This window comes from Mustela erminea, chromosome 11 (genome assembly GCF_009829155.1).
Source record: "Mustela erminea isolate mMusErm1 chromosome 11, mMusErm1.Pri, whole genome shotgun sequence".
Lineage (NCBI taxonomy): Eukaryota > Metazoa > Chordata > Mammalia > Carnivora > Mustelidae > Mustela > Mustela erminea.
Genome location: NC_045624.1, coordinates 52,333,723 through 52,347,704, shown reverse-complemented (window position 1 = coordinate 52,347,704; position 13,982 = coordinate 52,333,723). Strand labels below are relative to the sequence as shown.

The window sequence follows — 13,982 nt, the reverse complement described above, 5'->3', positions numbered from 1 at the left end:
ACACATAGCCCACTATCCCACCTCAACACTGTGCTGGGAATTTGGTAAAGATTTCCCCCTTTCAGCCCAATAAATATGAAAGTTCTATCTTCTATTAAAGCTTTCCCCACTTTGGTCATCACAGACTTCTTCCACCATGGGAAGAATTCTACTGAGCAAAAGAAGGTCCACAGAAGCAAGGACTGAAAGGAGCCAAGCAAGATAAAAGCCACATACTCTGATTTCTACGAACCAGGCATCACAAGTGGGTTTCCCAAAGTGGGAGCCAAATCAAAGAACAAAGAGAAATAGCGGTTGACCAATGCATCAATTCCTCAAACAAAAATTTTTTGAGCCCATATATAAGTCGGGCAATGCTGGGGATGCAGATGAACAAGCTAGACACATCCCCAGCCCTCACGTGGCATGGAAGACAGACAATGAACAAAGAATGTAAAGTGTGAGGAGGTTTACAAAAGAGAAATGTGAGCTCTGCTGAGAACGTATTTGGGGGGCACCAATAGCAGGGAAACATAAGCCTGGGGAGGACACTCATGGAGTCTTAACTGAGGGAGATATTTGGACTGAGATGTAAAAGATATGTAGGAGTTAGGCTAAAATAGGTGGGAAGAGCACTCCCGACAAAGGAAACAGCATGTGCAAAAGTCTGAATCAACAGAGAACTGGCTAAGACAATGAGAATTACGTTATGTCCAATACATAATGAACAAGGAGGGTGGCTGAGAGGCTGGGGAGGGAGGCTGGGAGCATATGGACAGTCATATGTGAGAAGAAGGTACTGACAGATTTTAAGTAGTAGAAGGACATATTAGATTTACATTTTAATATGATCCCTCAAGTTGCAATATGGAGAATGGATAGGAAAGGATCTGAAAGAGGATATTGGAGGAACATCATTAGCCCAGGGGAGAGAGATGACAATATCCTGGAAGGCAGCTATGCTCACCACTATACCACCAACGCAGATGACAATATCCTGAATTAGGTTGGTGGTAATTGCTAGAAAAGAGAAGGTGATAGCAGCCATCTGCAAAAGATATGTAGCAGTTAGTTCAGTAGGATCTGGTGATTACTGACCAAGATTCAGGAATCACAGAGGCCACCAAGGCTTTGAGAGAGGTAAGAAGTTGGGATTAGATGGAGGAATAAAATACAAAGAATTTTATATTTCAGAGTTTTCATTTATTCATTTGTTCAAATGCTCTCTGAGCATCTGTAATATGCCAGATTCTTTGCCGGGCCCTGGGGTTATATTGATGAGTAAAACAGACTAGGTCTCTGTTCTCAGAAAACAATTCAAAGAAATAACTGCTGTATGCTAAGTGTGTGTGCTATTGTTATGAGATGAATTATGTCCCCTAAAAGGATTTGTTGAAGTCTTAACCCCCAGTACCTGCTGATGTGAGCTTACTTGGAAATAAGATCTCTGCAGATGTTATCAAGATACGATGAGGTCAGTAGGGTGGACCTTATAAGAAGAGAAGAGACACACAGGGCACAAGTCCATGCAAAGGGAAGCAGATACTGGAGAGATGATCCACAAACCAAGGACGGTCAGAATCAGCAGAAGGTGGGACAAGACAAGGATCTCTCCTAAAGCCTTTAGAAAGAGCATGGCCTGCTCAGACTTTGATTTTGGACACCTGGCCTCCGGACTGGTGAAAGAATAAATTCCATAGGAAACTAACACAGCTACCAAGAACAGCACACAGTCAATAGGAGGGCCAAAAGTAGAGGGTTCAGGAAAGGCTTCCCAGAAGAAAATGACATTTAAGCTTTATTCACGAACATAAAGCAAATACAGCAACCTTGGGCTAGCCCAGCGCTGAAGAATGCAGGGAGGTTCCTGTTCACCACTGGGGAAAATGGACAATGGGAGGTTGAAAATATAAGAAGATTCAGAGAAGTGATGAAGGAGAAACCCAAGGTAAGATTTCAAAGCAAGAAGGGATAGCAACAATCTGTAATAGAGAGCGCCAAAAGGAAGGCAGTGGTCCAGATTCAACTTCTAATAAAACTTCCAAGTTTCTGGTGGGTTAAGAATGGAAAGGAAGGGATGAACCAGCCCACATGCTCTAAGAATAGACTATTAATAATGATAATAGAAGTGGAAGTGTCACTGAGCACTTACTGCGTGCCCTATATGGTTCATTATATGTATTACTTCAGAGACACATGTCTTAACCAAAGGAGCAGGGAGTCTAAGCAACTTGTGTTAAGTCGCAAAGGGTGTAAATTCCATTAACCATTATCCTTTCAAATCAATTCTCCACTTCTTCAGAGTAATAGTTTGAAATGGACCTGTGGCTCCCCATCAAGAGACTACATTTCCTATTCTCCTTTGCAGATAGGTGTTGCTATGCTGGGAAAGCACATGGCTCATTAGAAAAGACTGCTTGTAAGCTTGGTCCCTGGCTGGCATCTGGAAACTTGACTGGTAAACACTCCCTTACATCAATCCAAAACTTTCCCTATGATAAGAGTGCCAAAACTGTACAAACCATATGGTTTATACTAATTACCTGCTTTCCTCCTGAGAATACGAGATTTTAATATGTGCAAAGCAGAGGATACCCCAATAAAAACTACGGGCACCAAGTTGTTAATGAATATCCCTGGCAGACATGTGTCGTCACAAGTCATTGCTAGAGGAATTAAGCACATCCTGTGTGGCTCCCCTGGGATAAGACTCTTGGAACTTTGTGGCCTGATTTCCTCCAAAATTCACCCCGTGTGTCTCTTTCCTTTGCTGAGTTTGCATTGCATGCTTTTGCTGGAATAAATCACAGCCATGAGTATGAATCCTGTGACTCATTCACACTGAGTTCTGTGAGTCCTCCCTAGTAAATCACTGAACCCGAGGGTGGTGCTGGGAAACCCCGACAGAGTGGCTAAGTTTTCATCAAGGAAACGTGAGTAGAATTGATGTTGTAATTTTACTTTCACTTGCCAAAAAAGATATTACTTGCCCCCCATTTCTAGTGTTTCACCTTTCTGTGGATTAGAAACAAATGTTGTAGTGAATCAGCTTCAATCTTGCTGAACAGAGTAAGTAATATCCATAGCTGTAATGTCTAATGTGGTAGACAGTAACCACCAGTGTGCATTTAATTTTAATTTTAAATTCACTAAAATTATATAAAATTAAAAATTATGGCCTCTGACTTCAAACATGCTAGTGGCTATGATATTGGACAGTGAAAATACATTTCCATCATTGCAGACATATCTACTGGACAGTCCTGCCAAAGAGATTAATGGAAACTTGATCACTAAATGATCTCATGGAGCTAAGCAGACTCACCTACCTGGACCAACAATTACTGAACTGTAAGATGATAAGGAAATATACATCTGTTTTAAGCAACTATATTTTAGGATATTTTGTTACAGTTATCTAACGTAGTTCCTGATTTATTCTTAACCAAGGATGAAAAACATTCATGAAGCAAGGTAACTGTATAGGACAAGAGCAGATTCAGAATATCTAAGTAGCACACCTTCCCTTGGTACCCAGGTCGTTAATCAGGGAACATGCCAGGTGGTAACATTGTCCATATAAGATAGAGTCATAATCCCAAAAGCTCAGTTCTTGCTCTATCATTGCACTTTTGTATTGTCATTCAGGAAGAACTTAGACAATCAATCTATGAACTTCCTTCTAATTCAAGCATTTAGTGTTATAAATTTCCTTGTTAGTACTGCATGAACTTGGTCCCACAAAGTTTCATATGCTGTATTTCCATTTTCATTCAGTTCAGTGTATTTTTTTTTAATTTCTCTTGAGACTTCTTTGACCCATGGATTATTCAAAAGTGTGTTTAGTTCCTAGGGCTTGAAATTTTTAGATCATCTTTGTGATACCCATTTCTTGATTACACTGTGGTCAGAGAACGTACTTTATATGATTTCAATTCTTTAAAATTTGTTGAAGTTTGTTTTATGGCTTAGGATATGGTCTATCTTGGTATATGTTCCATGGGTTCTTGAAAAGAATATATATTCTGTTGCTATTAGGTGAAGTGCTTTATATGTCAATTAGCGCCTATTAGTTGAAATCGTCTGTATCTTTGATGATTTTCTCTGTAGTTGTTCTATTGATTGTTGAAAGGAATATTGACGTTGCCAACTAGAATTGTGAATTTGTCTATTTTTCCTTTTAGTTCTCTAAGTTTTTGCTTCATGTATTTCACAGTTCTGTCATAGGGTGAACAAAGAGTTGGGCTTACTAGGTTTTACTGGTAGTTTGACTCTTTTATCATTATGTAACAACTCTCTCTGTCCTTGGTCATTTTCTCTGCTCTAAGTCTACTTTATCTGATATCAATACCCCTACTTCTGCTCTCTTTTGCTTAAGATCTGCATGGTATGTATTTTTCCATCCTTTTAACTCACATATATCATTTGAATTATTTGAAGTGAGTTTCTTGTACAACACATAGTTGGGTCACGTTTTTAAATATACAGTGTGAATCTCTGTCTTTAATTGGTATGTTTAAATTGTTTATATTGAATATAATCGTTGATTTGTTAAGCCTCAAATACGCCATTTTTCTTACTTTGTGTTTGATCTCTATTTTGTTTTTCCTGCCTTCCAGTAAGTTACTTGAACATTTTTAGAATTCCATTTTGATTTACCTGTAATGTTTTCGAGTGTATCTCTTTGTAGAGCTCTTCTAGTGTTTGCTCTAGGCATTCATCATTCATTATATTATTTACATCTAATTGATCAGAGTCACTGTGTCAACATTTTACCAGTTCAAGTAAAATACAAAAACTTTATTTCTCTTTATACCCTTTTATTCACCCTCATTTATAATTGCCTTAATTATTTTCTCTCCATATACTGAGAACCACATAGACAGTTAACATTTTTGCTTCAATAATCCAAGATAATTTTAAAAAACTCTAGAGGTATAAAGTCTTAAAAAAAAAAACCTCCAGAGGCGAAATCTATTGTACTCAATCATTTCATTTTTCTTCCTTTGGCTTTTCCCAGATTCTTTCTTCCTTTTTTATATTCTAAGATTCTTTCTTTTGCCATTTCTGTCTCATTTTTGCTTAGCCATTCTTTTAGGGTACACATACTGGCAACAAATTTTCTTAGCTTTCTGTTATGTGAGAAGTCTTCACTTCCCCTTCATTCCTAAGGATATTTTCACTGAATATAAGTTCTTTTCTTTTAGCACTTGAAAAATGTCTGTCACTCCCTTCCAGTGTTTTATGGTTTCTAATGAAAAATCTGCTTGTCATTTAAATTGTTTGGTTTTTTTTGTTTTGTTTTTCTTATAGGCAAATGTAATGTGTCACTTCTTTCTGGCTGCTTTCAAGAACTTTTCCTTGTCTTTAGTTTTCATGTGGGAAAAGAAGTCCAAGCCCATCATTTGTCCTTGATTGACAATAAGGGTGGAAGTTACCCTCTGTTACTACTAGGCAGGGATGGAAGTTCAGCCTTCCCACTAGGTCTTCCCTGATGCCACGCTGGCTGAAGAGGGGTGCCTCACTACTACTTCCACTAACATGGTGAGGGGAGAAGATGGCCTCATTACCACTGAGGGCTGGGGAAAGTTCTGACTCACCATTAAGCCCCTCTTACATCATGCTAATGGGGCAGAGAAGGGTTATCTCCTTACCAGCTGGTGGGAGAAGCAGCCCAAGCTTTGGGTGTAATCCACTCACACTGCAAGGGCTGGGAGGGGTGTTCATTACTGCCTAGCAGGGATGGAGGTCCCAGATCCCTACTCAGCCTTCTCTGACACCTTCCCTGTGGGCGTGTTGTGGGCCTCATTACAGTCTCATGAGGGCGGAAGCCTAGGCTCCTCACTTGCTCTCAGCTAGAGAAGGTGTAGTGGGACCATAGATATTTCTGTGGAATTTGACTGAAGTCTAGTGCCATTATCTAGAAGTTTTCTGTCTTGTGAGACTGTCCATTTCCTAGTCCTTTGGCTAGAAAGATCAAACTTTTCTCAAAACATTTTTTTTTAAAATATGCACCCACTGGCATTTTCTGAGTTGTTATTTTCTTTAGTGTTGAGTCTGAAATCTATGAGACAGAAAGAAAACCCAAGGAACTCACCATCATGTCATTCCTCAGGTCCTAGTCCCTGCCTCTTGTCTCTACAGAGTCTTCTTATATTTGTTTTATACATAACATCCATGTTTTAGTTATACCTAGTGGAGGAACAGGGGAGAGTAGGTTTATTCCATCTTCCCGGAGGCAGAATATGTGTAGTAATATCAGGTACTCCCAGTTCTTAACCCAAAATCAAATTTCCAAGGCCAATCTTCATCATGCAGAATCCATGCCAGTGAGCCATCTCTCACTGATGAAGAATGCCTTCTATTTCTTCACTGGGATACATAGAAATAATATTAATAAAGTAGAAAAACAATATCAAACTAAAATTAAAAATCTATACTGTACAATAGGTATTCATCATACATTACAAGTTCCAATATAATGATTGTGAATAATATTTCATATATTAAGCCGGTGTTCTTTTCATTCCTAATAATTCCTTTCTGTCCCATGATCTTTCCCCACCTCAAACTGAAGATTAAGGCATCTACTACTTCCAAAGAGAAGAAGAGATGTGTAGAAAAGCAGATCTTTTCTTTTTTAGTTGTAATAGCCTGATCTTTTGAGGATATGGCAAAAAAGGATGCATTACCAAATGGACTGGAGAAAATGCATGATTATATAAAATCCAGTTTTTCCTATCCTAAAGGAGAAACAGACTCCCTTGCTGTGGGAGATAGGGAGTGATACGATGGAGAAAAACACGAAAGTTACTTGTTGTTTTTTTTTTTTAAAGATTTTACTTATTTATTTGACAGAGAGAGATCACAAGTAGGCAGAGAGGCAGGAGAGAGAGAGGAGGAAGCAGGCTCCCCGCTGAGCAGAGAGCCTGATGTGGGACTCGATCCCAGGACCCTGAGATCATGACCTGAGCCGAAGGCAGCGGCTTAACCCACTGAGCCACCCAGGCGCCCCCGAAAGTTACTTGTTAATAAATATCTCTGAGAAGGGCATCCAAGTGTTGTTGTGCGTCTGAAGGTCACAAATAAGAATAGCCTGGAGAGCCCTTGAGACAGGACAGAGCAGAAATAAGGATAATGTGTCTGATGAATGAAGACCAATTTATATTAAATACCTTGGAAACAGAGGACAACCACCTGGGGGTAGATGGCTTATCCCCACCCCCATCTTACCCATTGGGAAGTCTTGGCACTCCTGGGACTGACTTTCAATCCTAAAGGTACACGGGGAAGTAGGGGAAGAAAGGGCCTGAACTGACTGAAGAAATGTTGATTTGGCCTTACTAAACTTCTATAAAATGAGGGCTTGGCATAAAACTTATGTTCAATTTTAAAAAAATAAAAGATAGGGCTTACATACCTGTGTTAAGAGCATAAGATTCATGCCCACTACAGAATAATGAAATGACAAAGAAATGTTGGCAAATTATCAGAAATATTCAAGTAAGAGAGTGTGGTTTTCTAGTAGAGTTGGTAGATGAAGTACATTTTAATAAATAAGTTAATGAAACTTTTGTTTAGTATATCCACAAATGTTTCAATTGTTGATGAAGCTCTATGCCAGTGTAATAACAATTAACTACAAAATGCCATAAAGACTAAGACGTAGTTCTGACATTGCAATAAATCAGGTTTTAGAAATCTCCATCCTTTGAAAAAGAGCCACAAAGAAAAATGAAAATTAAGAGTTTTATAGCAACAGTCAAATACTCTGTTTAGAAAAGAGCCGTAATAACTGGCAAGGGCCCAACACATGATTTGCTTCATGCTTAAAGGCACTGATTAATTTTAATTAGGTAGTAGCTGAACCACGGCAGATAAAGAGGTTACAGGAATTTTTACATTTCTCTGAAATGCTACAGACCAAAGAAAGGAACTACAGACATATCTTGTCTTATTGCACTACATAGACACTGAATTTTTTTCAAATTGAAGATTCATGGCAACCCTGCACAGAGCAAGTCTATTTGCACTATTTTTCCAACAGCATTTGCTCACTTCACGTCTCTGTGTCCTCTCGATAAATGTTGTGTGTGTTCTGATTGCTCCACAGATGAGCCATTCCCTTGGTTCTCTCCCTCTCCTCGAGCCTCCCTACTCCCTGAGATACAACAATATTGAAATTAGGTCAATTAATAACCCTATAATGGTCTCTTAAGTGTTCAAGGGAAAGGAAGTGTTGCATGTCTCTCATGTTAAATCAAAAGCTGGGACTTGATTACGTTTAGTGAGGAAGGCATGTCAAAAGCAAGAGAAGTTTAATCTAAGCCTCTTGTGTCAAACTGTTGGCCAAGTTGTGAATGCAAAGGAAAAGTTTCTGAAGGAAATTAAAAGTGGTACTCCAGTGAACATACAAGTGATAAAAAAGTAAAACAGCCTGCTCCCAGCATGGAGGAAGTTTTAATGGTCTACATGGAAGCCATAACATTCCCTCAAACCAACGCCTAATCGAGAGCAAGGCTCTAACACTCTTCAGTTCTGTGAAGGCTGACAGAGAGGTGGATGCTGCAGAAGAGGAGTGTGAAGCAAGCAGAGGGTTTGTTCATGAGGTTTAAGGAGAAAGCCGGTCTCCATGACATGACGGTGCGAGGCGGAGCAGCAGGTGCTGATGTGGAAGCTGCAGCAAGTGATCCAGAAGATCTGGCGGAGTTCATCAGTGAAGGTGGCTGCCCTAAACAACAGATTTTTCTCTGGGTTTTTTTTCCCTTTTTTAAAAGATTTTATTTGACACACAGAGAGAAAGCATACAAGCAGGGGGAGAGGCAGAAGGAGAGGGAGAAGCAGGCTCCCCACTGAACAGGGAGCCAAATGCAGGGCTCCATCCCAGGACCCTGGGATCATGACCTGAGCTAACGGGAGACACTTAACCGACTGAGCCATCCAAGTGCCCCAAAAGATTTTCAACACAGATGAAACAGCCTTATATTGGGAGAAGATGCCTTTTAGGACTTTCATAGCTGGAGAGAAGTCAATGCCTGGTCTCAAAGCTTCAGAGGAGAGGCTGAGCCTCTTTTTAGGGGTCAACACACCAGTGACTTCAAGCTGAAGCCAATGTTCATTCCAAAAATCCGATGGCCCTTAAGAATTATGCTAAATCCTCTGCCTGAGTTCTCAAAATGGTATAACAAACCCTGGCTGACAGCACATCTGTCTATAACATAGTTTACTGAATATTTTAAGCCACTGTTGAGACCTCCTGCTCAAAAAAACCATATTCCTTTCAAAATATGACTACTTATGGGGCACCCAGGTGGGTCAGTTGGTTGAGCAACCAACTCTTGATTTGGGCTAGGTCATGATCTCAGGGTCGTTGAGATCTAGTCCCTAGTCTGGCTCAGCACTCAGCGAGGGGATCTGCCTGAGATTCTCTCTCTTTCTCCCTCTGTTCAACATCCTGATTTCTCTCTTTTTATAAAATAAATAAATCTTTAGAAAAATATGACTGCTCATTGACAGCGCACCTGGTCACCTAAGAGCTCTGATGGAGATGGATAATGAGATGAATTGTTTTCATGACTGTTAATGGATTCATTCTGTGGTCCATGGATCAAAAAATATTTTTTACTTTCAAGTCTTATTACTAAAGAAATAAATTTTTTGGTGCACTTGGGTGCCTCAGTGGGTTAGGCCTCTGCCTTCAGCTTGGGTCAATGATCTCAGGGTCCCCTCCCTCTCTGCCTGCCTCTCTGCCTACTTGTGATCTCTCTCTCTCTCTGTTAAATAAATAATAATAATTTAAAAAAAGAAATAAATTTTGTAAGGCTGAGGCTACCATAGACAGTGATTTCTCTGATGGATCTCCACAGTGTAAATTGAAAACCTCCTGGAAAGGTTGTGCCACTCTAGATGCCATTGAGAACATTGTGATTCATGGTAAAAGGTCAAAATATCACCACTCACAGGAGTTTGGAAGAAGTTGATTCCAGTCTTCATGGAGGACCGTGAGGGGTTCAAGACTTCAGTGGAGGAAGTTACTATAGATGTGGTGGAAACAGCAAAAGAAATAGAACCAGATGTGGATCCTGAAGGTGAGACTGACTTGCTGCAACCTCATAATCAAACTTAAATGGATGTGGAGTTGCTTCTTAAGGATGCACAAAGAGGGGCACTTGGGTGGTTCAGTGGGTTAAGCCTCTCCTTTCAGCTTAGGCCATGACCTCAGGGTCCTGGGATCGAGCCCCACATCAGGCTCTCTGCTCAGCAAAGGAGCCTGCTGCCCCATCTCTCTCTGCCTGCCTCTCTGCCTACTTGTGATCTCAATCTCTCTGTCAAATGAATAAATAAAATCTTTTAAAAAAAAAAAAAGGATGCACAAAGAAAGTGGTTTCTTTTTTTTTTTTTTAAGAATATTTTATATTTATTTACTTATTTGTCAGAAAGAGCAAGCGAGAGAGCAGTGAGTGAAAGAGTGGGCACATACAAGCAGGCTCCCTGCTGAGCAAGAAGCCTGACACGAGACTTGATCCCAGGACTCTGGGATCACGACCCAAGCTGACTACAGACACTTAACTGACTAAGCCACCCAGGTGTCCCAAGAAAGTGGTTTCTTGACGTGGAATCTACTAGTGAAGAAGCTGTGAAGACTGTTGAAAGGACAGCAAAGGATTTAGAATATTCCACAAATTTAGCTGATAAAGCAGGAGCAGAGTTTGAAAGGACTAACTCTAATTCTGAAAGAAGTTCTACTGTGGGTAAAACGCTCTCAAAGAGCTTTGCATGCCACAGAGAAATGGTCCATGAAAAGACAAATCCACTGATGAAGCAAACCTCATACTTGTCTTGTTTTAAGAAACTGCCCCAGCCACCGCAACCTTCAGCAACCACCACCCTGTCAGCAGCCACCGATGTCCAGGCAGCACCCTCCACCAGCAAAAAGATTACAAAAAAAATCACTGAAAGGTCAGATGTAGTTAGCATTTTTTAGCAATAAGTATTTTTAATTGAAGTACATACATTGTTTTATATACTGGGAAGCCAAAAAATTCATTTAATTTCCTTTATTGACATACTCACTTTGTTGCAGTAGTCTAGAACCAAACCTGCAGGATCTCTGAGGCATACCCGTATCTATGTGTGAAATGTCACATTACAATCATGCACTAGCTTGCTTTTCCCTTCTTTTCCCAGCCAGCATTTGCCAGAGTGGGTCCTCCTGAATGATGCCCAGGAATATGCTTTTTCACAAGTTTCTAGGGGATTCTGATGATTCAAAGTTTGGAAAACAGAAGAGTACTCTAAACAGACCCTAAATCAGGCTCAGTTAAACTAGATAAAGAGCCACAGCCCCTGCTGTTTCTGGGAATGCTTCCTTCCTTCCTCCTCCTTCTAAGTCACCCTGCCCTACTAGCTTCTATTTCCTCACAAGTCTCTGGGGCCAAAGCAAACTCTTAACCTGTAACATTCCAGCCAATTTTGACTTCACCTTCCTTGAAAACTACTATTTCTGTGGAACTTCTGGGTAAAGAAGGTACAGTAATATATTCTATTCCATGGCCCTCTCTCAAATTTTCCTGAAAACAACAAAGATGAAAAAACGAGGGGTGCCTGGGTGGCTCAGAGGGTTAAGCCTCTGCCTTCGGCTCAGATCATGATCTCAGGGTCCTGGGATGGAGTCCCGCATCGGGCTCTCTGCTCAGCAGGGAGCCTGCTTCCTCCTCTCTCTCTCTCTGCCTGCCTCTCTACCTGCTTGTGATCTCTGTCTGTCAAATAAATAAATAAAACCTTCAAAAAAAAAAAAGATGAAAAATTGATGGGGAAAAAAAAAAAAACAATATCATCAGTGAAGCAGAGAAACAAACACAGGCCCAGGCTACAAGTACATTGCCCCAAATCTGGGGAGTTTGGGTGGAGATGCCAGAGGAATCGATCTCCTGCACAGTACATATTCTCCTAAAGGAATTGCCAGCATTCTGAAGGGCCTATCCAAGGGCTCTAGGTCAGAGCAAGTCCTGGGGATAGACACGGCCCACAGAAGTGAGGTATACAGTCTGTTCAGACATAAGTATGAGTTTCTTTCCTGAGAATGAATTCAAACACAACTGGTAATTAGGGAGGTGCAGAAATTATATGGGTTCATATATGACCTTTCCCAGTTGTTTTGAAGTTACCATGAGCAGGATTTCTCACAATTATAGAGAAAGACTTAACAGCATAAAAAATCCTAAGCAGTATATAAAATCCTAAAATTTTATATAAAATATAAAAGGGGGAGCCCAAATCCTTTACAAGTTTAGTGACTGGTGTAGGGACTTAAAAACCTCTACTCCATTTTCTACTCCATTAAGTTTTTAAGGGATTCAGAGTGCTGATGTCAAAACTGCAAAGGCATGTGCCTTGTGTTCAAACAAACAAACAAACAAACAAATCAGGAGCCCTGGGTGGCTCAGTCGGTTAAGGATCTGCCTTTAGCTCAGGTCGTGATCTCAGGGTTCTGGGATCAAGCCCCACATCAGGCTCCCTGCTCCGTGGGAAGCCTAGTTCTCCCTCTCCCACTCCCCCTGCTTCTGTTCCCTCCCTCACTGTCTCTCTCTCTGTCAAATAAATAAATAAAATCTTAAAAAAAAAAAAAAAAAGACTTGGAAGCTATAAAAAAGGAAACATTCCCAAAACAAAAAGGAGCCAAAACACATACAAAAACCTTAAAGGGCAACCAGCCTATGAGATACAACTTCTAAAACAAATAAATAAACAGAAATTACAGAAAGAGGGACAGAAAAAATGGAAAGAAGAATTGACAAAAATAATTCGAGGTAATTTCTCTGGATGAAAAGGTACAGACACAATGGAATACTATGCAGCCATCAAAAGAAATGAAATCTTGGGGCGCCTGGGTGGCTCAGTGGGTTGGGCCGCTGCCTTCGGCTCAGGTCATGGTCTCGGGGTCCTGGGATCGAGTCCCGCGTCGGGCTCTCTGCTCCGCGGGGAGCCTGCTTCCTCCTCTCTCTTTGCCTGCCTCTCTGCCTACTTGATCTCTCTCTGTCAAATGGATGGATAAAATCTTAAAAAAAAAAAAAAAAGAAAGAAATGAAATCTTGCCATTTGCGACAACATGGATGGAACTAGAGTGTATCATGCTTAGCGAAATAAGTCAAGCAGAGAAAGACAACTATCATATGATCTCCCTGATATGAGGAAATGGTGATGCAACATGGGGGCTTAAGTGGGTAGGAGAAGAATCAATGAAACAAGATGGGATTGGGAGGGAGACAAACCATAAGTGACTCTTAATCTCACAAAAGAAACTGAGGGTTGCTGAGGGGAGGGGGGTTGGGAGAAGGGGGGTGGGGTTATGGACATTGGGGAGGGTATGTGCTTTGGTGAGTGCTGTGAAGTGTGTAAACCTGGCGATTCACAGACCTGTACCTCTGGGGATAAAAATATATGTTTATAAAAAATAAAAAATTTTAAAAAAATACACTGTATTAAAAAAACTGATATCAAGGCATATTCTTGTGAAATTTCAGAACTGTGGGGACAAATAGAAGATTCTGCATGCTTCAGAGGAGAAAGAACAGAGCCCAGTAAATAAACAAATAAACAAACAAACAAAACAGGTATCAGGGGTGCCAGAGTGGCTTAGTTAAGTATCTGACTTTTGATTTCAGCTCAGGTCCTGATTTTAGGTTTTGGGATCCTGCCACGGGCTCTGCATTCAGCTCTTTCTCTCTCTCTCTCAAATAAGTAAATAAATAAAATTTAAAGAAGAAGAAGAATTAGTAGTAGTAGTAGTAGTAGTAGTAGTAGTAGTAATAGTAATTGTTTGGGTTCCTGGGTGGCTCAGGAGGTTAAATGTCTGCCTTTGGCTCAGGTCATGATCCCCAAGTTCTGGGACTGAGTCCCACACTGGGATCCCTGCTTAGCGGGCAGTCTGCTTCTCTGCCCCTCCCCAGGCTCGTGCCTTCTCTCTCTCTCAAATAAATAAAATTTTAAAAACAAAACAAACA

The 13,982-nt window shown here is 40.6% G+C and overlaps 1 long non-coding RNA gene across 1 annotated transcript in view; it reads right to left on the bottom strand.

The window, feature by feature from the left end:
• The window catches only part of LOC116569350, a 40,388-nt gene that overhangs the window by 16,848 nt on the left and 9,558 nt on the right, over positions 1–13,982 (bottom strand). Inside the window, exon 2 of the long non-coding RNA XR_004276990.1 lies at positions 6,077–6,171. This is a non-coding gene — a long non-coding RNA (uncharacterized LOC116569350). The remainder of the gene's footprint in view (positions 1–6,076; positions 6,172–13,982) is intronic.